The 26825-nt window shown below is 37.7% G+C and overlaps 1 protein-coding gene across 3 annotated transcripts in view; it reads right to left on the reverse strand.

The window, feature by feature from the left end:
- The window catches only part of Egfr (epidermal growth factor receptor), a 154039-nt gene that overhangs the window by 44102 nt on the left and 83112 nt on the right, over window positions 1-26825 (reverse strand). The window contains exon 1 of one of the 3 annotated variants that reach the window (XM_071716069.1): window positions 20229-21199. The exons of the other annotated variants lie outside the window; for them this stretch is intronic. The gene's annotated coding sequence lies outside the window, so the exon portion shown is untranslated. Of the gene's footprint in view, window positions 1-20228; window positions 21200-26825 lie in introns of those variants that run through there. 3 annotated transcript variants of the gene reach the window in all.

The raw sequence follows: 26825 nt of genomic DNA on the forward strand, positions 1-26825 counted from the left end.
TTCTTTTTCTTATAATTAAATACTAATGAAAAATAAGTGTGTCTACGTTTTTTTTCAATCTTCAGAGTGTGGTAGTATTTGTAGATCTATTCTTTGAAATCTACGTTTCTTTACTAAAAACACAGATTAAGTATACACTTATGGCACTATACGGTGCACGAGTATGCTTGAGTATAACACATACGCCAACGATTGATTACACGTATACCTTACGGGCGGCTAACTTAATGAGGGATTATAATCTCAGCGAGAGATTTCTCCAAAGCCGAAGTCTTCTATCTTTCTCATCTGCTCATCCTCTACTTCGCTCCTCCCTTTTTTTGTTCGTGCAGGGGAATCAATTATTTTTCTTTATGTAGAGATGAAGTTCATGACCATTTCGTCGATCCTCTGCGATGCCTATCTAATCCTTTCGGATTAAGAGTTCTTTTACGGAAGAGAGGAAAAAGAGCCAAAAAGGAAGAAATAGAGAGAGAGAGAGAGAGAACGAAAGGAAGAAAAATGTGCAGAAGATGCAGACTTTATTTTATGTAGGTTCGGATTTCATATTATTTATTACGCGATAGAAAGAAAAGAGAAAAGAGAAAGAAAAAAGTCAGTAGATTATATGAAACATATTGCTTAAAAATAATTACAACAAGGATAGCATGCAATGATAATATTTATACATTATAACTTATTAAATAATTAATAATTTAAAAACTTTTAAATAATTTTGTTATTATAATAAATTACAAGAAAATTGCAATTTATACATTTATTTACATAATTTACAACAAAGTTCAACATATTTAAACAGTAAGTAAGAATAACAAATTTGTAATGCAATAAAAAAAAAGATAAATAATATATTAAAAGTGTGTATAGAAAAATTTATTTTAAGTGGCAAAGTAAAGAAATTTTATAGGCTTCCTGTAAGTCTTTCTTCGGTTTACATGTGTATTTTCATATGTACTTCGACGGAACGATCGAATGCTCCTTAATCCTTTAGCGACGGAGACGAAGAGGCTTAGAGGAGAAACATCGAGAGGAGGCAGAAAAAGCCGTATCCAGATAAAGTCGCGAAATCGAGCCGCCCGCGTCGCCGCGCCGCGCCGCGCCGTCGAGTAAGCTAATCCGCTTACGGCGGTGATACCGCGGGCGACGAAGCGAGGAATGCGCCGACATTCGCGGTGCAATGAAGTCTCGCAGCAGATAAGAGTCTTAAGTCGCGAAGTTATAGAAACATCAAGGGACAGGCGATACGTGCTTGTCGCTAGCGAGTTTAAGTCTAATGGGGTTGGACGGTACGATAAACCGTGATTAAGCAGCGTCCTAGTGACATCAAGAATTTGTTGTATTTGACTGAATTTTGCAAGAAGCCTGGGAGTACCTATAGTTTATAGATTTTTGCAATTCTAATAAATATAAAGAGATCAAATGTGCAAATTCGAAAAAAGCACCGCGGAATTTGTATATTTTTATGCTATTAAATCGCGTTATCAAGAACCACCTATTGTAGCAAAAATGTTGAAATTTTGCAATAGAAAAAAATGTACATTAATGATATAAATATTTAAATTTCATTTTTTATGATATTTCTATTCAATATCAACGACAAGATATCTCATATAATTATAAACATCAATTTCAATAAAATTTAATTCTTAAATTTAATAAAGTTTAATTGATTTTCTTCTACTTAAGATTGTAGAAGGATGCACTTGCACCCCGTCATATACAACTATGCTTGTTTAGTCTATAGGTAACAGTCGTGTATTGACGGCGCTAATTGAATGCGCATTGATACGTCGCTCCGCAATAAATCGAATATTTTATTGAGATCAGCTTCGGAATGTGTGCGTACGCCTCCCTCACTTCTGGACAACGACAGTAGCTTTTAGAGCGGAAAGTCCTGGAGAGGAAGAAACGCGATAACGCGGCAAGAAGGCAAGAACAACGTGAGTGCCCCTCACTCTTTTTCTTCCCGCCTGTTTTCTTCTTTAGTGAGATGTCGCCGATACATTAACGTAATTCGCTTGGCCGCGGGGTAATGGGGTAATTGCTTTGTGAATTCCGCCATGTCTCGTCCTGTTTATCGCTTACACATCGTTCTGCCTGTTCACCGCAAACTTAAAGCCCAGGTATTACTGCCAATGAACGCTTTCGCGGAATGGTTTACACTCGACAGAGGGGCGATAAGTTTATCATTTCCTCCCTTTATCCCGATGTACCTTTTTGAGAGCAGAAGCTAATGAGATGCATCAATTCCTAATGTCTTATGCAGGAGTATTACAATATTCTTTTTATTTACGTACGATCCATCTTATATGTGCTTCAGATTCTGTGATTAAATTTTAATGCATTCAAGTCGAGATATCAAAATTAAAAGAGCTGTAACTAAAAGTTGCTATACGTAGCATATATTATATTTTTAAGTCCATCCATTACAAAATTATTAAAATCATCATTCTATTGTAAAATTATAATTATTAAATCTTTAAATGAAAAAAATAGATTTATTATATATATTATTAAATCTTCAAATAAGAAATATGACATAGTAATTGTTATATAAATCATTTAATTTTACGCTCATGTACAACCATTGCTTATTCTTAAAAGTATATTTTTGAAAATTGAACAAACGTTAATTTATGTTACATTCTTCTTCTTTCTTTCTCTCTTTCTTTACCTCTCCTTTTCGAATAGATGACGCAGCGTGATGAACGCGATGATCACAATCGCGCTGTTCGCTCGAGCTAATTGATGATTTTGCCTGCTTGGCGGGCTCTACCAAAAGGATCCCTACAAGGACAGCGATTGCAGGTATAAAGACCGTCAATCCGATTAACCGCGATCCGGAGGAACGGTGGATTCTCTCAGCGCGGAAGAGAGCAACTTGCAATAGCGGTGCGACTTCCGCCGAGACGAATGCGGCCGGTACGAAGAGACTTCTTATCGCGTATCGCTCAGTTACCTACTCCTGACCGTCTCTTGATTTATGCGCCTTTGCATATCGCCGTTCTCCGCGGGAGCTCGTGAGTGCGAGGTAACGAATCGACTATTGTCGCGTCAGGAACGCGATGCGTGAAACTGCAACGTTTCGCGACGAGACACTTGCAATCACGTTTACGGACAGAAGAATTAAAAGAGAGCCCGTGATTTACTCCGATCAGGATTTACACAGATATTTGCACTGAAGTCTAAAGTGAACACGTGTCGAATGGTTTTGTTCTCCTTGAAAATTTCGACAAAAATCACAAAAATTGTGAAAATTGTTCACTAGCTTGAGACAAATTTTGCGTTCTTTGAAATCGCAAAATGTAATTGATATAAATGTGATTCATTTTTACATTACACACGCTATTTGTGTGTAATTAGAAATAGATATTGCTATTAGAAATATTTATCGCTAAATACGCTAAGAAAAGAAAGAGATGAATCTTCGATGTTACGGAGTCTTCGTCTTAACTTCGTAATGAGCAGAACTTTTAACCTTATTGAAGCTCTCGCGCCACTTTATTACTTTTCTTAATCAAATCACGTTTGTTCTCACGAGCGGTAACGCTTATCTAGGATTACATCGGGCCACGCGGCTCCCGGGGTTAACAGGTGCAATAATTATGATTGGTTCTCTCGCCTTATGGTGATCGCGGCCACCGATCAATCGGCACCTTTTCTTATCCCTCTTTGTCCGTAGTGATCGCCCGCGCGCGTTTTTCCGCGTCGGATATATAATCGGGCCTTCATTAAAGTTCCAATCGGCGAAGCGCGGATCGTTTCGTTCGCCAAGACGTATCTGTAATGAGAATCGAAATCTTCGTTTCTTGGTTTTTTCTCTCTCTCTCTCTCTCTCTCTCTCTCTCTCTCTCTCTCTCTCTCTCTCTCTCTCTCTCTCTCTCTCTCTCTCTCTCTCTCTCTCTCTCTCTCTCTCTCTCTCTCTCTCTCTCTCTCTCTTCCCGCCGCGTAACTTACGATCAATAGCGTGGCCGCGTGGATTTATGAGTTATATCGTCTGCCGGCACTTTTCATTTCTCCGCTTCCTTCCCTTCTGAAGTATTTATTGCGAAAGCTCGTGCCACTTTACGCACCCCTATATTTCATATATTACTGCTATAAAGATTTATACAGTACCATATGAACGCATGCGATTCGATTATCAAGCAGATAAAAAAAAAAGAATAATTGACTAAAGAAGAAAATGAGAAAAAGATAAACTTGTCGCAATTATGTAAAGGTAATATATTTTTCTAATATTTTGAGAGTATTTATACAACATTTAATTAAATCCCGAAAAAAATGAAATACGTTCAAGTATAGCTTTGTGTATTACAATAACTTCAGTTTTTCTTTCTTTTAATCTATTTTCTTGCTTATAGAACGGATATACATATAGGTATGTGTACAAAACATACCGTAAGAGTCTACTTATTCTTAAAGAAAGTTGAATGATGTTATCTCTTGTCCTGTAATTATCTTTTATGCAATAAAGCAAAAACACAATTGATTAAAGACATAAGAGAAATAATGGCACTGATTATTCACGTCAGAAATACGAATATAACGCGGGCATTGGCACATTGGTTGCTTCATTACTGGCGATTAAAGCGTTCAAGGTGGATCGCTTCGAGATTCGCGTGAGAACATAGCGCCAGTAACGATCCCTCGATTCACACATCACTACCTCGATTTAATATTCCTAATCGTCATTCAATATACACGCGTATACTGTTCGGCTGACTGATTGTGAGTCATCGCGAGCGAAAGGCGACGATGTCAGCTACTATTCTAAATTCTGAAATAATGCTACCCCAAGTAACCACGAACCATAATTGTCAAGTGACACCAAAGACGCTCAGTTCCGGTCGCATAAATGTCGATTAGCAACTCGTAAATAGCTAAGTCCTCTTCCTAAGCCCGTATTTATTTTTGATTACACTTACAATTAGTTAATTGACTATGATTAAGTCCCCCCCAACACACACACACAAACATACACACACATACACACACGCATATCTTCTAAATTATAGTTTTATATCTCTCTATATTTTAATAAAGATTAAAAACTATATTATAAATTAGTTATCCATTTTTTAATGATTAATCTTCAAATTTGATTATTAATCTTCAATTATTATCTGTCTAAGTTATAATTTATAACCAGGAGAAAGAATTAAATGGTTAAATAATTAAAACGTCACATTTTCAATTAGTTATACTATAACTAAAACTATAAACTACAAAGATATCACATTCGGTACGACTGTTTGATCCACCGAGGTTCATGGTTCACGCTGACCCACAGAAGAATAGAAAAATCGGAATAATTTCGTAAATCTTTCTCAATTGAATCATCGCAAATACCCGATCGGCATGGCAGTTAAACAGGTGCGCGTGCGTACGCACAAGTCAACGAAATGTAATTTATTCGGGATATAGGGATTACTCCCCGCGAAGATACAGTTCGTCTGACGCGTGGAACACCCAGGAGCGGCCGCTGAAGGGAGCGAGAAGACGAGAGGCGAAGAGCGAGTGACCAGAACTGGAGGAGTGCGCGCGAGACAGTGCCTCGAGAGCTCGTTATGCGGTCGATGGGAATGCGACGTTGCAGCTCGCGGTGGGACCACCCTGTTCGAAACCGACACGGTGGAAGGGATCAAGGGACAATGTCTCACTTGAATTTACTATCGGCTCCGTATTCCTCGTAGCCGTTTGGCTTATTTCTTGCGACGACAGCTTTCGCCGTGGGTCCACCGCGTAGCGGTACCACCGGATCAACGTGGAGAACGCGCCTCTCCCCGTGGACGGCCTCTTAGAAGATTCGAAGAGGCATTTGACGACGAAGAACACCTGCATTTTCCTCTTGATAAAAAGACACGCTGACATTCGTTAGAGTTAAATAAAAAAGGAATATCGTACGGCAATTAGCATATTTTTTTCTGCTTTACTTGAGCTAAGTTTGACACTTAATTAACATTAAAATTATACAATAATTTCGCAAAACAGATTTTATTAAAGTCATTAAAGTCTGCATATCCGGTTTTGTAACACTCGATATGCATGAAATTAATTCATCGGAAATAGTCAACAGTTGTGCACATGGGCGTTATGTAAGTGGAACCATCCTCTGGTTCACAGTTTACACCAACGCATTTTCGTGACAGCCGTATGCAGCCGGGGTACTCGACCACTGGGTCGACATCCGTTCCGCGAGGCCGTTCCTAATGATTAATGCTGATAATAATAATGAGAACGACGACAGCAGTGGCAATTATGCGGCGCACTTTTCTCCGTTCTTTCGCTCCATCTAAGTCGAGTCAGCTGACTACGTAGCCGATGATGTCACCGTTGCAACGTATTCTCCGTCCTCACGGAGAAGCGACACCCACCTGAAAGGCCGAACACCTACCGCCTGCGGTACGACGTCACGATAACAGAACTCCTCCTTCGCGAATTATTTTTTTCACTTTCCTTTTACGCATCCAAGCTCCTTGTATCCTTCTTGTCGAATTGTTTCTTCTTATTTATTTTTCATAATAGCTCTCCATGTTCATTCTTTGCTAATTACATCAATCAAAATATGTGATTTATTTTAATTCAACTTTTGATCTCATAATTCTCAAAACGTAGTAAACTTTTTTCCTCGATCCCCCCTTCAACTTTTCCATCTTAAATTTTACGAGCATTTTAATGATATTTAGAATTAATCGCTTCGTATTATTATAATTATCTGTTCTACTGTTATGATTGTTTTTATTATTATTTATTACTTTCTCTATGTTGTATTATTTTGCCTATTTAATTTTTTCTACGTAAAGTACCGTCGAAGAAATTTATGTTCTCGGACATAAAGTAAACTTAATTCTATTCTTTGTTCATTTGTATCTTTCTTCCTCTCCCACTTCGGATCTCACCCACGCGCTAAACGGTCGTGAGTCCCTCGCGCCCAGAGAGAGAGCTTATTAGAACACACGAATAGAATCTTTCGAGTAGCGTGCCTCCATAAACGGCAGGATTCGCCCACGTCTCGACAGCGTCTCGAAAGGTATACCTGTCGCTTTTGAACGCGCCTTTTTCCAATCATTAACGAGCTCCCTGTCCGCAACACATCGCTCGCATGGCAAAGTTTCTTTGTTCATGCGACCCAAACGGGTGTGCTCCTCCCAGTGAATCAATTAAACGCAATTGTTCCTGTGGTATAGCTATACATGTGCTATTCACGATGAAATTAATGTGAAAAACTAGCGATAGAAACTATAGTTTGTCTCATAAATCATAAATAGAGCATATGTGGTTCAAAATGCACTGATTTTTCTTCGTTAGAAATCTAAAGCCAAAAAACCAACATGTTCAAATTTATTATTGCTAGCGATAATTATGCTGTACTATAATCTAACGATTTATGAAGGAATCTATAAAATCCATTCGTGATCCATATTCCTTTATTTTTGAAATATAATATGAGATTTAAATTACGCACCATATTTACTACATTACTAAACGGTTCAAAATTAACCCCCTTAAAGCTATAGACTTTTCGTGGTATAAAATCATAGAAATCTGCAAAACGTAAAGTTAAAAATAATGACAAAACTGTCTAAACTCAACTGTTTACGACTGATGCTCGAGATCTCGACGCTCGATAGCAGAAAAATTCCACAAGTATCTCCCCGAGACAATATTCTTTTCGTCAATTGGCGGCATAGCATGCGGGCGTAGGAGCTCCTTTTTCTGGCGTGCGGCCCGTCATCGAGTATTTGTCGCGATCCGTCGAAATATCGGGGTGTCCAGCGTATAATAAGACACGGCAGAACGTTGCTTCGGACACCTCGGACACATGTCAGCACCGCCGCCCAACGCAGCCACTCGTCCCACAACAGAGTGTATACGTCCGCCACTCGTCAATTAGACGCGACATCCTTTCCGACACGAAAAACCTGGCCGGGCTAGTACCTCGAATCACGGACGAGGGGTTTCGGAAGAATGACATTAACATACCGAGCGACGTGGGGCGGCGGAAAAGAGGGAGGAGGAGGAGAAAGAGAGAGAGAGAGAGGGAAAGGTGTAGACGAACACGTTGATGGTATACGCGCGAGCTGGCAAGAAACCGGCAGCTACTAAATGTTGCCCAGCTTTCGAGAAACCAGTGGATTCCGCGCGTTTCCCCGGAATCGATCGAACTTCGCGCCTGTTGGAACGATCGGGTTCGGGTAATTAAGACGACTTGATTCCGCGATGCCATCTTCATCAAGCACTAATCATTTGGGGTGCATGTTGCAGAAATCGAAAGCGGTTTTCTGTCGTAAATCAATGTGAACTTACTCGGCAAAGTGATAAATTAACTATGCAAATTTTATATCGTAGTAACAGAAATTTACGTGCAATAAATCTTCAAAGTTATGTTCGGAATTTCTAATTGTACAAACTCCTCAAGTTACGAAGCGCTTTATTCGTGTAAACTCTTTAAAATTATAAAATGTCACTTATAATATTTGAATTTTCGTATTTAGAGTAAAATAAAAAGGGTTTCGTGTCGCAACAGATCTATCGACCACGCAATTTAATGATCGGTAGACTTCCAACACCCAACTCATTGAATGTCCACTAATAGCAAGCGGCCGATCGATACGGCCGAGTGCAGGAGCACCCGTTACTTCCGGTGTGAGCGAGCCGACGACCTTCGCTCCCACCGACGATCGTCTCCAAGTTGGGAAGACGAAACCCGGACAATGGGTCCAGCGCGGTCTGAGAGACAGGCTGGCCGAGGGTGAAAAGCCTCCGGGCATCGCTCAATTATGTAAGGCGCCGCGAGGGCTTCCCCGTACAATGAACGCTCGCGCGCGCAGGATGCCGACACAGTGGACGGGGGGGATCTCTTCGCGTTAAGGCGTCGTGGGATACGTCGCGAGACACCGTATACACAGGGTGGGCGTCAAGGACTCTCGGTGCGCGAGGTAGGATAGACGACGGTCCGGTGCGGCTGCCATATCTGGACACCGTGTAGACGGCGGCGACACACTCGAAGCGAGCTGGAGCAAGTAACTGCTCGACTCCGTATGTGTGACTCGCATGAGAGAGTGTCTCGCATGGTGAACGCATACTGACACGTGCTCGCCCAGTTGTCGTCCTGTCTAAACGCAAGTCCGCTACCGTGCGTAAAGACGCGGACAAACTAAGTAAATACGATTTAGCGACCGTCTGTTAAACATTTTGGACTCTTCTCATTGAACAGTAGAAGATCTCTGATAAACAAATAATTTATTCGAATAATTAATCGGTCGGAAGTCTCCCGATAAGAAGACAACTAATAAAGATAATTCAGAAATGTAGAAAAATAATTAGGACCATCACTTTTAAATATCTTTAAGAGAAGATATAATGAATAACTCGTTTATTCTTAATTGTCGATTATTGATATAAATCGAATTTATGATCCAGTGATAAACTACCTTTCCTCTATCATATGCCAAATTTTGAATTTTATATTCCTTTTCCATTAAAAAAAGGTCATTTCTTTATAAAATTATTCTCAAGACACAGTTAATTATATATACGTGCTAATGTCCACGTGCCGCTATAAGGATATTTGCCGGCCATTGAATAGCACGTGTGCCCTGATTGGCCATCTATAGCCTAGTCTGTAACACGTCTTAAAGGAGTTCACTCTCGGTCTGGTAGCGCGTGCTGATGTAAGCGACGTTTGCGGCGCTACACCGATCAATCGTCCGGCTTTTCAGCGTCCAGATGCGAACTGGTTTTGCAGGAACGCATTTGCGTTAATGGGACACCCGTGTGCCAAAACTGTAACGCGAAATGGCACGGATAAGGACGAGGGAATGTCATTAGCCGGCGACGAAAAATAATGGAGCCAGAGACGAATCTCTTCCGTTCAACTTGCGTTTCTTTTTTGACACGGATTTATAAACGCGGTCTCTTTCAGCGTTTAGCTTTACGTTCACTCGCGCGTATACAGTCCTTCGCGATGAAGCGATCGCCGTAATTACTAAAACCGGGTAATTATTATCCACGAGCCAGTTAAATAATGACGCAAACTATAATGTTAAGTAATATCCCCGCTAATATATTCCCTGCCAACGATGATTGCAATAAGTGACACGAACGGACGCGTCGCCGTTAATGTCGCCTGAGATCATTGATCGATAACTAGTCATTAGCACGAATTGCATTTATCGAAAGTGACAACGTCGAGCATCAATTAATGTTATTTTGCTTTTTTCTCCGCGCGGATAAAAAGTTCCTTTCCTTCACCCTTGCCTTATTCGTACATACGAACGAAACGGAATCTGGGATGTAGGCCTGAAGCTTGCGATGCGGTCGTAAAAACCATCCGATATATAATCGACGTAATTGTGGACCGATGCCTGGGTAATTCTAGGTGGGTATCTACCTACCCGCTGGCCGGTTCGCCTTTCATTTCGCGCGGCCCACGTAATATGCGTACGATATGTACATGCAGCGCACATTCGCAGAAAAAGAGCGGAGGATCCGTGCTTCGACAGGTGCACGAGAAAGAAATCAATCCCTCAGCGGAAAGATGATTGGCCATGGGCGAGCGTCACGAAATCGCGTGTTTATGTATCCTTAAGACGCAGTGGTATCGTGAACACGTTACAAGGTTGTTGCTGGGTACCAAACTTGTGGGGAACTGAAACGCTCATTCAGAATGCAGATTTCCTTGATCGGAGGGAAATGTCTGTTGAATTTCTGCACGTCATTCCTTTTACCATGAATTTCGATACTTTTTCTCCCTATTTCATGTAATTGTGTACGAGCAATTTCAAATATTTTTTAATGATACATTATTTTTTGCTGATTAGTTGTTTTTGTGTAATAAGAATATCTAGTTAAAATTATATAATATCAATCTTGGGATTTATCTTGTTTTCCAATTTAAATATTACATTTAATATCTCTATTACTTTTTTGATCGTCAAAAATATTCAAATATCTATCGAAAAATTAACAACGAGGCGAGACGCGAGACTGCAGCGACATATGAAATTTTTCTTTCTATCCTTGCTACACGCTATATGTCCCTTAACATTCGCGTGTCAACTGATCCACTCGGCAAGGCCAATCGTCCCTCGTACACCATCAATTATTAAACGAGTAAGAAAGTATTGCGAACACCGGAGAAACAGCAAACGAAGCGCCGATGATGCGTTTCTTTGTCCCGTCGTTCTCCCATTCGTGGAAAAAGGTGCACCCGCAGAAAAGTACGCGGTCATGAAATTCCACCGCAGTCGGTTGCCCTCGGGTACGCGTATCCCAACTACGTGTATGCCACAATCTGCTCAAGGTGGAATACGCGGAGGTACGTGTGTACGTCTCAGCGGCGCGGCCGCGGCGGTTGAATTCTAGCTGTGGCGAGCCCTCGTAATCTTTAGCCCCCGAGGTCAGCACGAGCTCGTCCATACGACCGGAGATCTCTCGCAGATAGAGAGAAGCTCCGGCTGAGAGAAACCCGTGTTGGTACGTACCGGGGTACACGATGCTAACTCGTATTGGTAGATAGGTACCTACCGACTCGGGTCTTCTTCGGGGACCCCCAGCGTATTATACGACCGAAGTCGTGCCCTGGCTAAGACAAAGGGTTCTGCGGATGCCACGTTGAGATAGCACCGCGGCACCGGTAACGACGGCGGCTATGAGAGGCAAGAGAGTAGCTTCAGTTTTCGAAGGCGAATGAAGTTAGTGATTGTTTGATCGGAGAAAATAATTATTGGTTTACGTTCGGTAAGATAGAGTGATTAGATAGAATTTAAGTTAAATGTTGTGTGATAAAAATAATTAAAGAGCAGTAGAGAGATTTAATCTTTTTAAATGTGCCATTAAATATATTATTACATTTAATATTATCACTAAAATTTAATACATAAAAAAATATTATAAAAAATGAGTGATAAATGTTAAAACGTGCACTGATTGTGAATATAAAGAAGCAACTAATTTAATAAATCTCTAAAAAATGTGATTTTTATAATAAAACGAATTTACTTAAAAAAATACAGCGCAGAGAGAAAAAGAGAATGCAATGCTGGAAGAAAATACGATAAGAAACTCGTCTCTCACAGTTATCACGTTGTACATATTTGCGTGGACTTCTGGATATTCAGCAAATTTATATTGTATGTGCTCATCAAACATTGCCATCGAATAAACATTGTCTTGAAAATTGCATATTTTTATTTGAGATAACATCTATCCATTTATATTTATGTCTAGAGAGGTTTATTGTGCTCGTCATGAATTTCTTATATCCTCGTCAATCATAACACGTGTTACCCATGGTTCATAAGATGCTTCAGGCGAGCAGAAGAGAAATGGTGGAGAATACTGCTACGAGCGAGAGCTTCTCCCTCTCGTTCTCTCTTTCTCTCTCTTTTCTCTGTATCTTAAGAAATCTATTGTAAATAATTTATGTCTACTAGCTCTCTATTTTTGTAAAATCCTCTTAGTAATTACCTCATGGATGGACGAAGAGTAATTAAATACGCTCAAAACTATATATATCTTGTGAATAACTTTTACAATGATAGATAACGATGCTGCTTAACGGTAGTACGAGGCTTTATCGAATGTAAATGCACGGTAATAAAATCACTTCTAATTATCTTTCACGTTAAATGCATAAAATTAAAGCTACTAATATACAAAAGTATGATAGCATATCCGTTAACTTAATATTTTGAAAAATACCTACATACAATTTCTGTATAATCTTACTAGAAAAGAATTTGTATCATAAGATATATTAATTTGAAATGCTTTGTATATGCATTTGATAAACGGTTAAATTAATTTTAGGATTAAAATAATTTTAAGAGATCTTGTTTCTTCTTTTAAATATCTACATAATTTATCTATAAAACAGAGAAACAAAATTTTAATTGCAATTAGATAATTTTCTGTGTTATTTATATGTTTAAAGTGTTCCAAATTTTGTTTTAAATTACGCGTTATGGTCTTGCCTTATTGTAATCGATATAAAATGTTTTATGTAATGCAAAAATCATTTTTTTAAATCTCTCACCTATTCTTAAACTATGAAAGAACGCATCAGTAATATGCAATCAGTAATTAAACATTAATTTTTTTAAATCTCGCATTCTCTTAATCCTCTATCAACGCATCACTACATGCTATTAGCTGATGCATATCTGCAATGAGAAAGGGTAGCGTTCGAGGAGCAACGTTAATAATTTACGGAATTTGCAATCGCGATCTTGAGATAAAGCGAAGGAGAAATATATACGGCGATCGAGCGTAAATCTTGAAAGGCAGAAGATCGAGAGGCCGCGGAGCAATCGCGAGATGCTCGTGATGCAATCACGGATCTTCTCTCTCGCGCGCGCGAGAATTCTCGACTTCGCGCTCCCGAGGATCTCGCTTAGAATCCTTTCAGGATCTCAGTATCCTGCGTCGGGTTGAACGCGCTATAGCGACCGGCCTCACGCGGCAACACTTTAGCATCAGTTTAACCTCATTCCTAATGGTGACGTCAGTTCTCGCCTTTCCCTCGGCTCTCTGGACCTTCCAGCATCTTCCGAGATGCACCAGGCGATCTATCGACTATCGCAGACGGACGATTATACATACGTGGTCGTTATATCGTATTCAATCGTGAACCGCGACGTTGAAAATAATGGATAATCGCTATAACGACGGTGATAACGATCACCACGCAAATCTCCGACTTGTCACCCGTTGTTTGTCCTAACGTTAGAGTAGTAGACAAAATGTACTACTACTCAGCCGCAAATTGCGTTTGATTTCTGTAATCATCTTTAGCGACGTGAAAAACGCACACACGCGTTGGTTACATGTTATGTATTGCGCGGGCTAAAAATTCGAAGAATTGCAAGGCAGAGAATCGTATGTTTATCGATTGCAATTTGTATTATGTAATAGCACATTTAATCATAGCAAATTCATATTGGTAGTCACATGATGTCACGATAAATATTTATTAAAATATTTAGTAAAATTATATGTAAATTAATATTATATTAATCTATATAATATATTCTTGAAAAAATTTTAGTTTTACAATCTGATTGATATAGATATCTGTTGCTGTCGGTTCATCTTACAATTAGTTAACTTTTTCTTTCTAAATAATAATTCAGTTATAACATATAAATAAATTATATTTAGAATTTATCTAAGCATTTTAACTATTATGTTTATCGAATAAAAAAATTAGTTAACATAAAATAAGATAGCTTCTATTGTTCAGCAATATCACGATCAAGACAAAGGGTTATTGTAAAATCTCTCATTTCGACTATTGCCGCTCGGTGTGTCTGTCTTCGATATTATCTACAGTTGAACGATCAAAGAATCATCGAAATAAATTACAATCATTACAGCGAATGTGCAAGTGAACCGCAGACAATGCACACGTTCTTCGTTCTTCGAGGATACTGACTAAATCCGCGGCTCAAAATGGTATTTCCATTTCGTGTCCTTGGCGCGGAGAGAAACGAGGTATCGTTCCACACAGCAGCGCATACTGGAGGCGCATCGAGATTGTAATTACCATCAAACGCCATCGCGTCTCAAGACTTTTACCAGGTACAGCGAAGCAGTTATGAATCATGATGCTCTTGTGTTCTCTCCCCTCTTTGTTGGTGGCTGCGGTATAACGCGCGGCTGAATAGTTCAACGTCTTATACGATCTCTACGCTGCAAGTCGGGACGAGCCATCTATTATAGGCAGATGATTATCGATATTGGCTAACGCCGCCTTTCACAAACGGGCGTTCTTTGCACGGCAATCGCGCTATTCGCGCTCTTTCTGTTGCCTTCCGCAAAATGAGCGCGAAGCGAGCGCTTTGTCCGGCGAGATGTATGTGTGCGCGACATTTATAAATGATTTTATATCGAAAAAAGACCGCGACAAATTGCGTTATTAGCAACACCTGCAAATATAAATCTGTGGTTTTCGGCAAATAGCTACAAAATTACGTAGGCATTTTTAGTTGAATATATTATTGTTGCGGTATGTTGCAAATTCTATGTAAAATCGCGTTAATTTAAATTAAAGAATCTTGTTTTATTGTAAGCTAAAACAAAGAAATTCGTGATGCATATTAATTCATTTATGTAACCTAAGCCGTAATTTACGCTTTCTATTTCATAATACACCATCTAAGAAGAATGTTTATTAAGTAAGTTATGAAATCTATGTTTTTGGAGAGGCAATGTTTTATCATTGATTTCATAGAATTATGTATATACGGAAGTAATATTGCATAAAAATATATATTAATTACAATATATTTTAAGAAAATCATTTCTTGATTAAGAAATAATCGCCAAAATCGCGGCTGACGGCATAATAAAATAAAATCTCTATAATGAGTTCTATTCTGAACTTTAATCCAGGGCATGTGCTTGAAATGTGTATTCGCGTGACGGTCGGTGTGTATATTCTTTTCCTAGTCTACTGTAGTTTCCTAGTGATCTTTTTCTCGAGCTACATCGAAGCAGGTGGGATAGACGAAATAGAAAAACACCGTCTGGCGTCAATACCCTCTAACTAAGATGGGCTATAAAGATCCATGCGGACCTTCATGGAACTTTTCTGGAGAAAGAATTCACGGTTGACCGTCTGCAAGGACATTCAGGGATGCTCCAAAAGTCACGCTCTCGACTTTGTATAAAATGCGTATCTAAGAATAATACAAAGAAACTTCGGAGATCTATTTTCTGTATCCGAAAAGTCATATTTTTGAATTCGTATTTACTGTGCCTATCGAAATTCTTATGAATATTAACAGAAATACATCAGTTTATATTAAGATAATAACTATGCTTATCTCTATCGAATCAATTCGAGTCCTCAGATTAATCGACACATAAAATGAGATTTATATCGCATCGCCCGGAGGCACTTCGATACTCATTACAGAGTGTGTCACGTGTCATTGCGAGATAAGTCGCGGTGTTTAAACTGGATTGGCCGGCGTTCGCGTGCACGATAGTATTTTATGCCTATGGTTGACATTTGTTCGAACCGGTCGGAGTGACAAATTGCACGAGATCGGTAGATCGAAGTCGGTCGAGAGTCATGCATTGCGCAAATCGCCGGTGCGAATTGTTTTCGTTCGAGAAATTCGTGAGTGGCATTTATTGTTGCCGACAGTTATCATCTTACAACGCGACGATAATTAGAAACGATAGAAGAACGAAAGAACCGTACGAAAATCTTACATAAGTTATTTGCACTTGTGTCCAATCGATGAATTTGTATCGAACACGGCGCGAGCAACGCGATAAATACATTATCATAATTACACTAATTAATAAGATTAGAGAGCGCCAGGTTTCTTCTCTCAAAATAATTATAGCAATTGTACAAATATACTACCTTGCTTTTTCAATAAATTTAATTTATTAAAAATATTTCTTTGCATATATATGTTTATATTGATAATATTATTATAAAAATATTTAAATACCATTATAAATTATATGCGTGAAATATATAAAATAATAACTTATTTGCATCATTCAATTTAAAGATCAATGTTTCGGATATTTAAGTTATTATTATTATTTTTAGTTCCTTAATAAATAAATAATAGATCTGAAACACTCCGCAAATAGTAAAAAGAAAAAAAATATATATATAGTTATTTTCGAGAATTGACAACCCAAGTCAGTGACCTGAGCGGTATTGAAATTCAAATACTGACTACATTGTGAGTCCAGAATTGTGTTTAGTGCATAATCAATGACGCAGTCAGGTCTTCGGCATTAATTTTGGTGACGCCAAAGTTATCGCTAATCTCAACTAACTTTTTCCTGAGGAGGGAAATCGTATCGCAGTGATCTCAATGCGCAGCAGTTTTCGGGTACGTTTTAATGAGATTAATAGTATTCTAATGACATTCACGGCACTCTTTTCGTACTTCCAAAATAGGCAGGCGCCTCTCATAAGAATTAATGCTTTTCTCTGTTTTAAAGTAGGCGCGTCTCTAGAAGAACTGGAATATATTTTTCGAGTGAGTCGCGCTCAGGAACGCGGGGCTGAACCAGCGCATACATATGTACGCATAACTATAAGGACAACATCCCAAAAGTGGCGTACGTCCACGCCGCGGCATGGCAAACTAGGAGACGTCATTGTTATAATAAACGTTGCGTACACTGCTGCGAATGTCTTTGCATACTTTTGCTCGGCCAAAACAAGAAAGTTGATTAGAAATACCAGAGCGCCATTAATTGCATTACTAAGAATCAAACATCATTAATAGATAAATTAGAAATGTTGATCTAAATTAGGCTAGAATATATATATATATATTTGCAATAATAAAATTAAGTTGTTCCGACCTCGCGGCTTAGATAAATCTAACGTCGAGATAGTTAAAAACAAATAATATGTGTATACCTAATATGCAAAATAATTTGTAATATTTTTAAACTTTAGGAGAATAAAATAAGAAAAAAAGTGTTATATAGATTCATTATAATTTTATATAGCTTAAATACTATTAATAAATTAGTTAATGCACATTGATACAATTAAAATATTTTTATACATTTATCTTATGCATTCTTTTCGCCTACACAACATTTCTTCTGCTCTACTTTCACATGTTCACGATTCAGGTATAATTCTCCAAAGGTTCGTCGAGAAATGATCGTGAAAATGCATTGCTCAAATCAACTCGACGAGCCGGCTTTTGACGTCGATCAGCTGGAAAGCGTGTTGGGAAAAAGAAAGAAAAGTTTCTCGCGATAGAGAAGCAGGCCAACGAAGAGACTTGAAAGACACCTAATGGTGCGCGCTAGCAGATGTCACATGCTCGCCAGTCGATGTTTTCCAAACAGACGTCCGCCGCCAACGCAGCTTCTTACCCCAGCGTTCAACTCTCCAGCGGATACTAACGATCCTGCGAACGTTAGGCATGGAGGTCCCGCGGGGCCCCGAGGAAGAAATTCCAGACTCGTATGTTCCTCGTGCTCGCAGGCCCCGCGTGAACTTTCATTTTCAAAAGTGACGGAGAGAGAGAAAGAAGAAAGAGAGAGAGAGAGAGAGAGAGAGAGAGAGAGAGAGAGAGAGAGCCCAGTCGCGTATCTACAAATGGGTGCATATGATTGAGAACCTAACTAGAGTCGCTCTCAGAAGAAATTCTTCTGAATAATAATCTATCAAGAATCAGGCTCAAGTGAAGAGATTAGGAGAAATGGTAACTATCTTTACAAAAATCAACGGTGTCAAAATATAAATGTAAAATGCGAAGTGGTTATTCTTATTATATAATAATAATTATAAATAAAAATTATATAGTTATATAATAAAAATAACAGTTTAATCCTTGGAGGACCGGCAAGTTTTTTCATGACTTTTTATTCATTTATAACTTTTTATTTATTTATTTATTTATTATTTTTATTTATTTATAACTTCCATATACATGTTAAAATGTTATACTATGAAAAATAAGCGATTTCCGTGGAGCCTAAAAATAGGCTTCCCGTCCTCTACAGGTTAATAATTTAATATCTTCACATATAGAAAATTTCCCATGTTACTACAAGTTATACATTAATAGTTTATTTATTAATATATTTTATATAAAATATGTGTAGTGATTCAATGCTAATTTTTATAAAGATTCAAGCGTAAATTATTAGAGTTGACGCTCTTTTAGTATCTTATTTTACAGATTTAAATAATTCCCAGTTCTTATATTTAAACTAAATATTTAATCGTTCACAAGGAAAAACATTGAAAAACTCTATATAAGCTAAGAACTTTTGCTTTGGAAATATACCGATGATTTATGATTGTTAGCTTGTGTTGACAACAAAGCTATCTTATTAAATGTCATCGACACGAGAAATATTAGTAAACCTAGTTAACTGTTAATCTGATTTTAATAACACACGATACGTGCAATAGATTTATTCAATTACATATGTGTGCTAAATAATATAGAATATACATAATAAATGAATAAAAATTTAACTTGTGTGAAACTTATTTATGTTAGAAGTTATAGTGTATACTATATGTGTGTAACGAAAGTCTAGCTCGGATGATTGAAAATAGTTTTTGTAACTCTGTACATATATGAAAATGGAGTTTACTGCAATTAACTCATCTTTGGACTGTGAAAGACACATAATATATAAAAACGGAATATATAAACTTTATCTCTTTACGTACTTATCAGATCTGTATAAATTACTTGGCATATAATAACAATATCTATTTGTTTAGCATTAAATAAACAAATATATTTTTGAAAAATAATATTTTATAATTATAAACATATAGATTTATGTTAATAAAATGATTGGTACATGACTTTCTAAGAAGATATAACCATTAAACTTAATGGCCTCACTGACCTAATGTCACATACTTTGTAAGAATGTCACTTTATGCAGTTCAAGTAACGCTGCGTGATATATTTTAGTAAAGAAGATAAACTAAAAGAAAATAAAATCCGAAAATTTCCGTGAAAATGGGCACTTCAATCTCGAGAGGCTATTCTCATCAAATCTTTACGAACCTCCTCTCTAGCTGAGATTTTGAAAAGAAACTCTTATTCATTCGTGACACTTAAAAATGGTTAATTTGTAGAACCATTATTTGTCTCAAAAGAAAAGAATGTACCCAGGGAAAGTATGTCGATATCTTGAGAAGGAATAGAAACAGTCCTGGCTTATCCACAAAGTTGTGAGAAAAATTTTCGAGACCAAACAAATGAATTTGTCGAGAAAAAATCGAAGTAACATTTGAAAATAATATCTGATAAAGTATTTTTGCGAGAAAAAGGCTATTGTAGAGTAACTCCATGATATTTCACTAGCGTGCTTCTCGTACGTTATTAAATTTAGAAAGGAATGATGAATGCCCCCCAATTTTTTAAATGTAAAAATATAATTGCTATTTTATTTGTTTAAGAAGAAAACATTTGATAAAAAAATATTACGAAAATAATACGATTATGTTTAGCGTTGAATATACAACAAAAATACAAATTTTCATGTTTAAATATCTTATCATTTGCAGTCGAAGCACGTCAGACATGCGTGAAAGATGGTATCATATACGAGTCGATGTTGTGATCATCGCCGCAGCAAAATCACATTACGAAAGTAAACACTCCACACTCGTTGCAATTTGGCGCGTAAAGATGGGAGACGATATCGACACCGCGCGATTCCGCAAATTCATAGAAGCGTACCTCACTCACCTTAGTTTAACATTCATGCGGCCCGTGAGATAAATCCAAGACGAAACGAACGTGGACTGTTCTTGGCAGAGACTCCGAAAGGAAATTCCAACGTTTACTTTCGCGACGAGTCTTCCGAGCTAGCGATGTGTACACACTTACGCGCACCAGGCATTCGAATTTATAATTTAACGCCACCGAGGAAACACACACTGTTCACCTTCCGCGCAGAGCGATTTCGCGCGATTTCGCGAAATAGCTCCAAAAGATGCATCGATTCGTATATCCTAATGACGGCGATTTCGATCGATCACATGGCACGAAGCAACTGACATCGTTCGCCGAACGTAGTTGTCAGGCGTCTTGATATGATGCAAGTAGACTTCTCTTGACGGACACGCGCACATAAAATTGTGGCCGTACGAGAGATCGGTTTCATGCGCTTGATAAGAGACGCTACACTCTAACGTTAGCACACGTTATCACGGTCGAACGTGTCGACTCCGCACTTTACGTCCGCCTTGACGTCGCTTCCACGAAGATGTCCAATGACGAGTTTGTTTGAGAGTTTGATTTATTCTTGTTTAAGGTGTCTCACTCAAAGCTCCAAGCGAATCTAAGGATGAGCACACGCGTTTAACTTGATTCGATATAAGATGCGATGTTTTCACCGATAAATGATGATTCGGTCTCACTTCAGTGGCGGATCTGTATCGAGAGCACTTAGTGGAAAGTCCGGAGATCCCTCGCGATAAAAAGATGCGGATCACTCACTCATTGGTACACGAAGAGAGTCAAGTCGGAGTCAACGCGAGATAGTGAAGAATGACAGAGGTGGCCGAAGGAGAACACGGGCGCGCGCGATCGTAAGCATGCGAAAGAGGAAGAGTCAGCTTTCACGAGAATTCCTGTCGATCCTTCGAGACCTCCTCTTTGGTCCGCGCGTCTCACCTTGCGGAGAGCGAGTCTCCAGGTCGGCCATGCAACGACGCACAGGTCCACGCTGAGCAGGACTCTCTCTTCGCCTCTCCTGCGCTTCGTCTTCTCCGTCTCTCTTTCTCTCTCCCTTTCCACCTTCTACTACTACCACCACCATCACCGTTACCACCACCGTCGTCATCATCATCGGCGCAGCGCGGCACGGCATGGCAGGGCCGAGCACCTTCTCCTTTGCCGCTGTCGGGCTTCTTTGGTCCTCTCGCCCCACCGCGCCGCCCCGCCCCCCCCTCTTCCTAAAACGCCGCAAAGCAGAAGACAGCTCTTAACTTCCCTGCCTCGCACACCTTCGCCTCCATCCAGCTTCCCACCATCCTCCTTCTCGCACCTCCTCCGTCTCTTCGTCTTACCTCATAGAACGTTTCCCCTACTTTGCTCTTCTAGCCAGGTACAACACGCAGGTATACACCACATGTACACACGCACACCAGTCGCCAAAGCTCCTGACTTGCAGTAGTAGGTGTAGAATATACATTCGTACGTTCGTGCGATACCGCATATAAGATGCCCCGATCGGAGCACCACACACCTGAGGGGTTGCGTGTGATGCATCTGGACCAGAAAAAAGAAAAGCATGTGTTCTGCTCGCGGAGAGAATACAAGAGAGAACCTGAAGACGCCGCAGGGATGGAAAGGTCGGGGGTGTAGATGCTGTTCTGGCGAAGGAAGTGTTTAATTTGATGATGATGATGAGCGGTTCCGAATGTGTTCCGAGTAATATTAAATTAATCGAGTAGGCTTTTATAAAAAAAAATGAGGATAAGAGATGACAAGATGTTTTCGCGCCTCAATCATTTTACATTTTTCAGAAATATTATGGAATCTATAATCTCAGGTATCAGAAATTATTTGGTAAAATTATCCATGTGAAAATTATAAACTGCAAAATATTTTTCAAGGGATAATTTATTTGTATATATCGCTTTTAATTATTGTAATTAGCTTTAAATATAATGCCAGTATATATAATATAAAGGCATCACATATAATAAATGAAATTTACATATTTTTTATTAATTGTCCCTATATAAATAATTTATAAGATGAAACAATAACACACTAGAAGCTATTTTGACTAACCACTATTTCTAATAATATATACAGCCAGAAATGAAGAATGTACCTCATTTTGAAAAAGAAATATAATGTATAGCTATTTTCGTTGCCTTTACGTAATATCGAAACGTTTGAGGTAATAATTAGGATAAAAATGATGATCCGTAAGTAGTATATATCATAGTTGCGGTGTGTATCTAATCGGATACCCCGAGAGGAGGACTGGTAAGAATCTGTAATCGAGTTACGTAAACGCCATGTTAGACAGGCGTGAAAATACATCGTGTTCAGTTTCCAAGAAGAATCCATTCCCGCGGAGTTGCTTCGGGGAAGGAACTCTCGTCGTTGCATCTCAAAAATTGCAGCAACACGAAGAGTACAACGACCATTTGCCCTTTTCACGATATACACGCTTATTTTATCGTAAATACATTCTTGTCAAGAGATATTCCACGAAAGAGCAAACGTGCAACGCATTTATCGATATTTCTCCATTCCTTTTATAAATTACCTAAAGAAATGCTGACAATTATGTCCAACAAATTACATATTTGATAGACGATTCGCGTGATGCTTTAGGTTGCAAAATAATGTAATGTAAAGCAAGATTAATGACTTTTATAGATATTTGCATTATATCGCTTGATAGAAAGTAACAGTAAGAAATTAGTGCTATATTTATAACTATATTTCGTTATGTAATATCTTCCTGATTATTATCTACTTAATATTTTATTAACATGTTATGAACGACATATGTCCCATTATTACATTTTACTATAAAGAAATATACATTATACTGGAATAAACAAATAAAATGAAAATATATGCTTATAATCAAAGTAATTAAGTAATTTCAACTAATAATTTCTAATATAATATTACTACATTCTTTTATTGTACTTTTTTAACATTATGTTTCTTATATAATAGATAATGCGCGCTCTCGATAATCGTGTGAATTTAATTTCAAGTCAACCTGATCTATGCAACCTGGTCATGATAGGAATACATCTCCTTATAGATTTTAGTTTGGTTCGCAAGGGATACTGATGTTTAGCTAGCAGGTGCCTGACTATGCCCTTTCGATAGCTTGTAACATGGGGCCCATGGGGGCGGTCGCAGCCATCTCTCGACTCACTCTCGGCTCTCGGCGCCTCTGTCTACGAGACACAATTCTCGTCTATTGTCCCTCAAGTGGTTTGACTATCCGCGATATTATTTAGCACCGACAGACCACAGAAAAACTATTCTCGCGAACACACAGTCTAGACTATACGTGTAGCAACGCAGGAACAATGGTACAAAATTTGGATACCTGAAAAGCGAATTTTTCCTCTAAAGGTGCATCGCCAGTTAAAGCATCGTTAGGGGATCATAGTTATCCTCTTTACCTCCTACTGTGAGGATCGATGAAATATCGAAATAATCAGCAGGATAGAATTCCAAAATTCTATAGACGGTTTTATCGTAAAAGCCGTATCTTTCTTTGGTTGTTTTGCTGTTGTCATTTTTCGTTGTCAATACTTTTTCATCACGAAAAAAACATTAATATAAATTAAAATTAAAATATAACTTAAAATTCTGTTTTTCATAAAACATATCAATAGGAAAATGATCAAATATTTATTATGCAATTTTCAATTTTGTTTCTCTGTGTAAACCATAAATCGAAACACAAGATCTTTTCTGACAGATAGTTTTATTTTTAAACCCAATTTTTCACATTATTTTATCGAGATTTTGGAAAGATACGTATGTTCATACCTATAACATTTAAAAAGTTTAATGCCCTATGCTTGATACTTGATGTTATTTTCCTATAAAGATTTATTACACAGTAAAATGAAGCAAGGACGATCACACACGTGCTAGCTTCATTGGCGAAGAGTCAACAGGTGGTTACGAGTATGCGTGGACCTAAATTTAGCTACTTATTTTCCTCTTTCACACATCCTCGGCATAAGTCATTTTGTCTTGCTCCCCACTTCGTGATCATACATCCTTTCGTTTATACCTGAAGATTTCTTGCTTCCACGCATACTTTTCTTACGGGACTCTTTCGAGGAATTACTTTACCTGCTGTTTAACAACGTCGCGGGATTTCTGTTGAAGTTTTACCTGATTGATTAAACATACGTGCTTCATATGCCATAAGGATCGTACGTGATGTAATGTGAAAGAAGCAGGGTCGAAAGGAATGAAATATTTTCATATAAATTATAATTTGTAAAAGAGAATATTATAAAAATGTATAAGTTTCGTTCACAGTAATTTCATTACAACGTTTTTGTAATACTTATGAAAAATAAAGACAAAATTTTACTTGTTAAAGAGACACTTTCAACTTTGTAAACATTGTAAAAGTTTACCATTATTAATTTTAATAACAGAAGATTGGTGATGGCGCCAGCATTAACTCGATCGCCACTGTTCCCTTCAAGTGGTTTTACTATCGTTAGGCTCGTTTAGTATCAATTGTGTGACCATGCTCTCGCACAAAGTGATCTGGCTATTCTAATAACAATAGCTTAAAATTGAGAACTAAAGAAGCCGAAAGTTAGAACATATCATTAGCTTTTTTGGCGTTACTGGGAGGATATATGATATATTGGAAAAATCTACTCCTGATGATGTGGGGTTCGCCGCCAAAGAGAGAAACATTTTTACTATCTGTCAGAAAAGATCTTGTGTTTCGATTTATGGATTAATCTTATTCGTAGCCTGTTTTATTTTGTGAAACTCACTAAACTCAGCAAAGGAACGTTAGATTTTCCGCATTCCTAACTTAGCAGCGAGAAATTTTGCGTGGATATTAAAGAATGGTAACGATTGAAAGAAATTGCGAATTAGCAAATCATCATTTCATATCAAATTTTCGAATAAAAAATTGAGAAGTTATCCATAAAGCTTGAGAAGCTGTAATCATTACAATACTTTAACGATGAATACTGCACATCTAATTTCTTTCTTGAGTTTACGTACCAATCAATTTTATAGAAATTATTTAACTGTAAGATGCTCAATCAAATAAAAGTACTACTAACTTTTGAGTAAAAATATAAAAATTTTTTATTAAAATGGATGAATTTAAACTAAAATCTTTTCTCAATGTTCTGAAATAAATTTCTCTTTTATTAATAAAGTTAATAAGTTTATACAAAAAATTCAATATGCAATATAGTTTAATAATAATTTTTTTAGTAAATTAAACTTCAAGTAAATTAATAAAAGATCATGTTCTTTAATTAAGTTTAAATAATTTAAAAAAATTATTTTATACCTGTTTGCTAAAATATAACTTTATTAATAAAATACATATGGCAACTTTTCATAAAAATTTGTGAAAGAAAAAAAGTATGATCAAAGATATCTGCGTTTAATAATATAATAATTCACTTTTAACTCTATAATATTATATTGTGAATATTATAATATTAACAAATAGCTTGCAAAATTTTATATTTTTAAGCGCGACGAGACGGATCGAAGAGCGCATCGATTGGGTGCTTTGTTTCAAGAGAACGGCAGATAGAGCTTATATCCGCGTCCTTATGGACCCAGTCTGCGATATCTCTCATGCTGATCCATTGTTGAATCACGAGAGCGTGGCACGAGAACACGAAGAGTGGCAAAAGTGCCCTCAAGGCATCTGGCACCGCGGCTCTCTCGTCGTTGATGCAGGTAACTCCCCCCCCCCCATGGGACTTAGGCGTTGGGGTACATCATGGGCATAGAGCGACTAAAATACTGCCCAGAAGAGAATACCGGTTCAGAGAGCAATGGCGCCGCTACCTCAGGGCTCAAAAAAGTTTTCTCGCATCGAGTTTAGAACCTGGGTTCATATCATATCGCTCTTTCAGACCAGACAAACAGTAAGGAATTTATGGAGCAACGTCTTATTGCATCAAGGTTAAACACTAATGCGATAATAAATAGAAATGCAGTTGCTGCAAAGGCATGGAATGCAATTTTCTAATTCTGCTCCGGTATAAAATGTTCCTCTCCTCCTTTTTGTAGAATCACCAAATATCAGAGAAACTTGAACTAAAAGTTTTTAGAGTACAATATGCATATTATTATTTCTTTCAGATATATTTTTAATATTTTTATATACGATTAACATATATTTTTAATGTAATGTGTATATAATGCATTGACGGCAAGTTCTAAATGCTAAATCTATTCATTTGAAATCACTAATATATGTAGGTATATAGATATCACTTTCTGCATGTTTTGATATCTCATTAACAAGTAATTAAATTATATTAAGTACAAGCTTAATTTTTTCAAAACAATAAATCAATTGTCGTTACATAAAGATATACGTATAAGAAAAAGTCTTATACATAGAATATTTCAGTAAGTATTTCAATGAATCAAACCAGAATTATCTCTTATCAATTAAAATTCTAGTTTTTTGCGTTTCAGAAAATTTTGCTAGTGCATGTACGCATGTTTGTATATTATTATGTTTTGATACTATTCTACTCGGTCACAAGACGGTAAAGAGATTGAAGTATTTAGAAGATAGAAAAATATTTTTAAAGAATTTGTTGGGTC

Source organism: Temnothorax nylanderi, unplaced genomic scaffold (genome assembly GCF_030848795.1).
Source record: "Temnothorax nylanderi isolate EJ_2023f unplaced genomic scaffold, tnyl_v1.0 TNYL_tig0175_pilon, whole genome shotgun sequence".
NCBI lineage: Eukaryota > Metazoa > Arthropoda > Insecta > Hymenoptera > Formicidae > Temnothorax > Temnothorax nylanderi.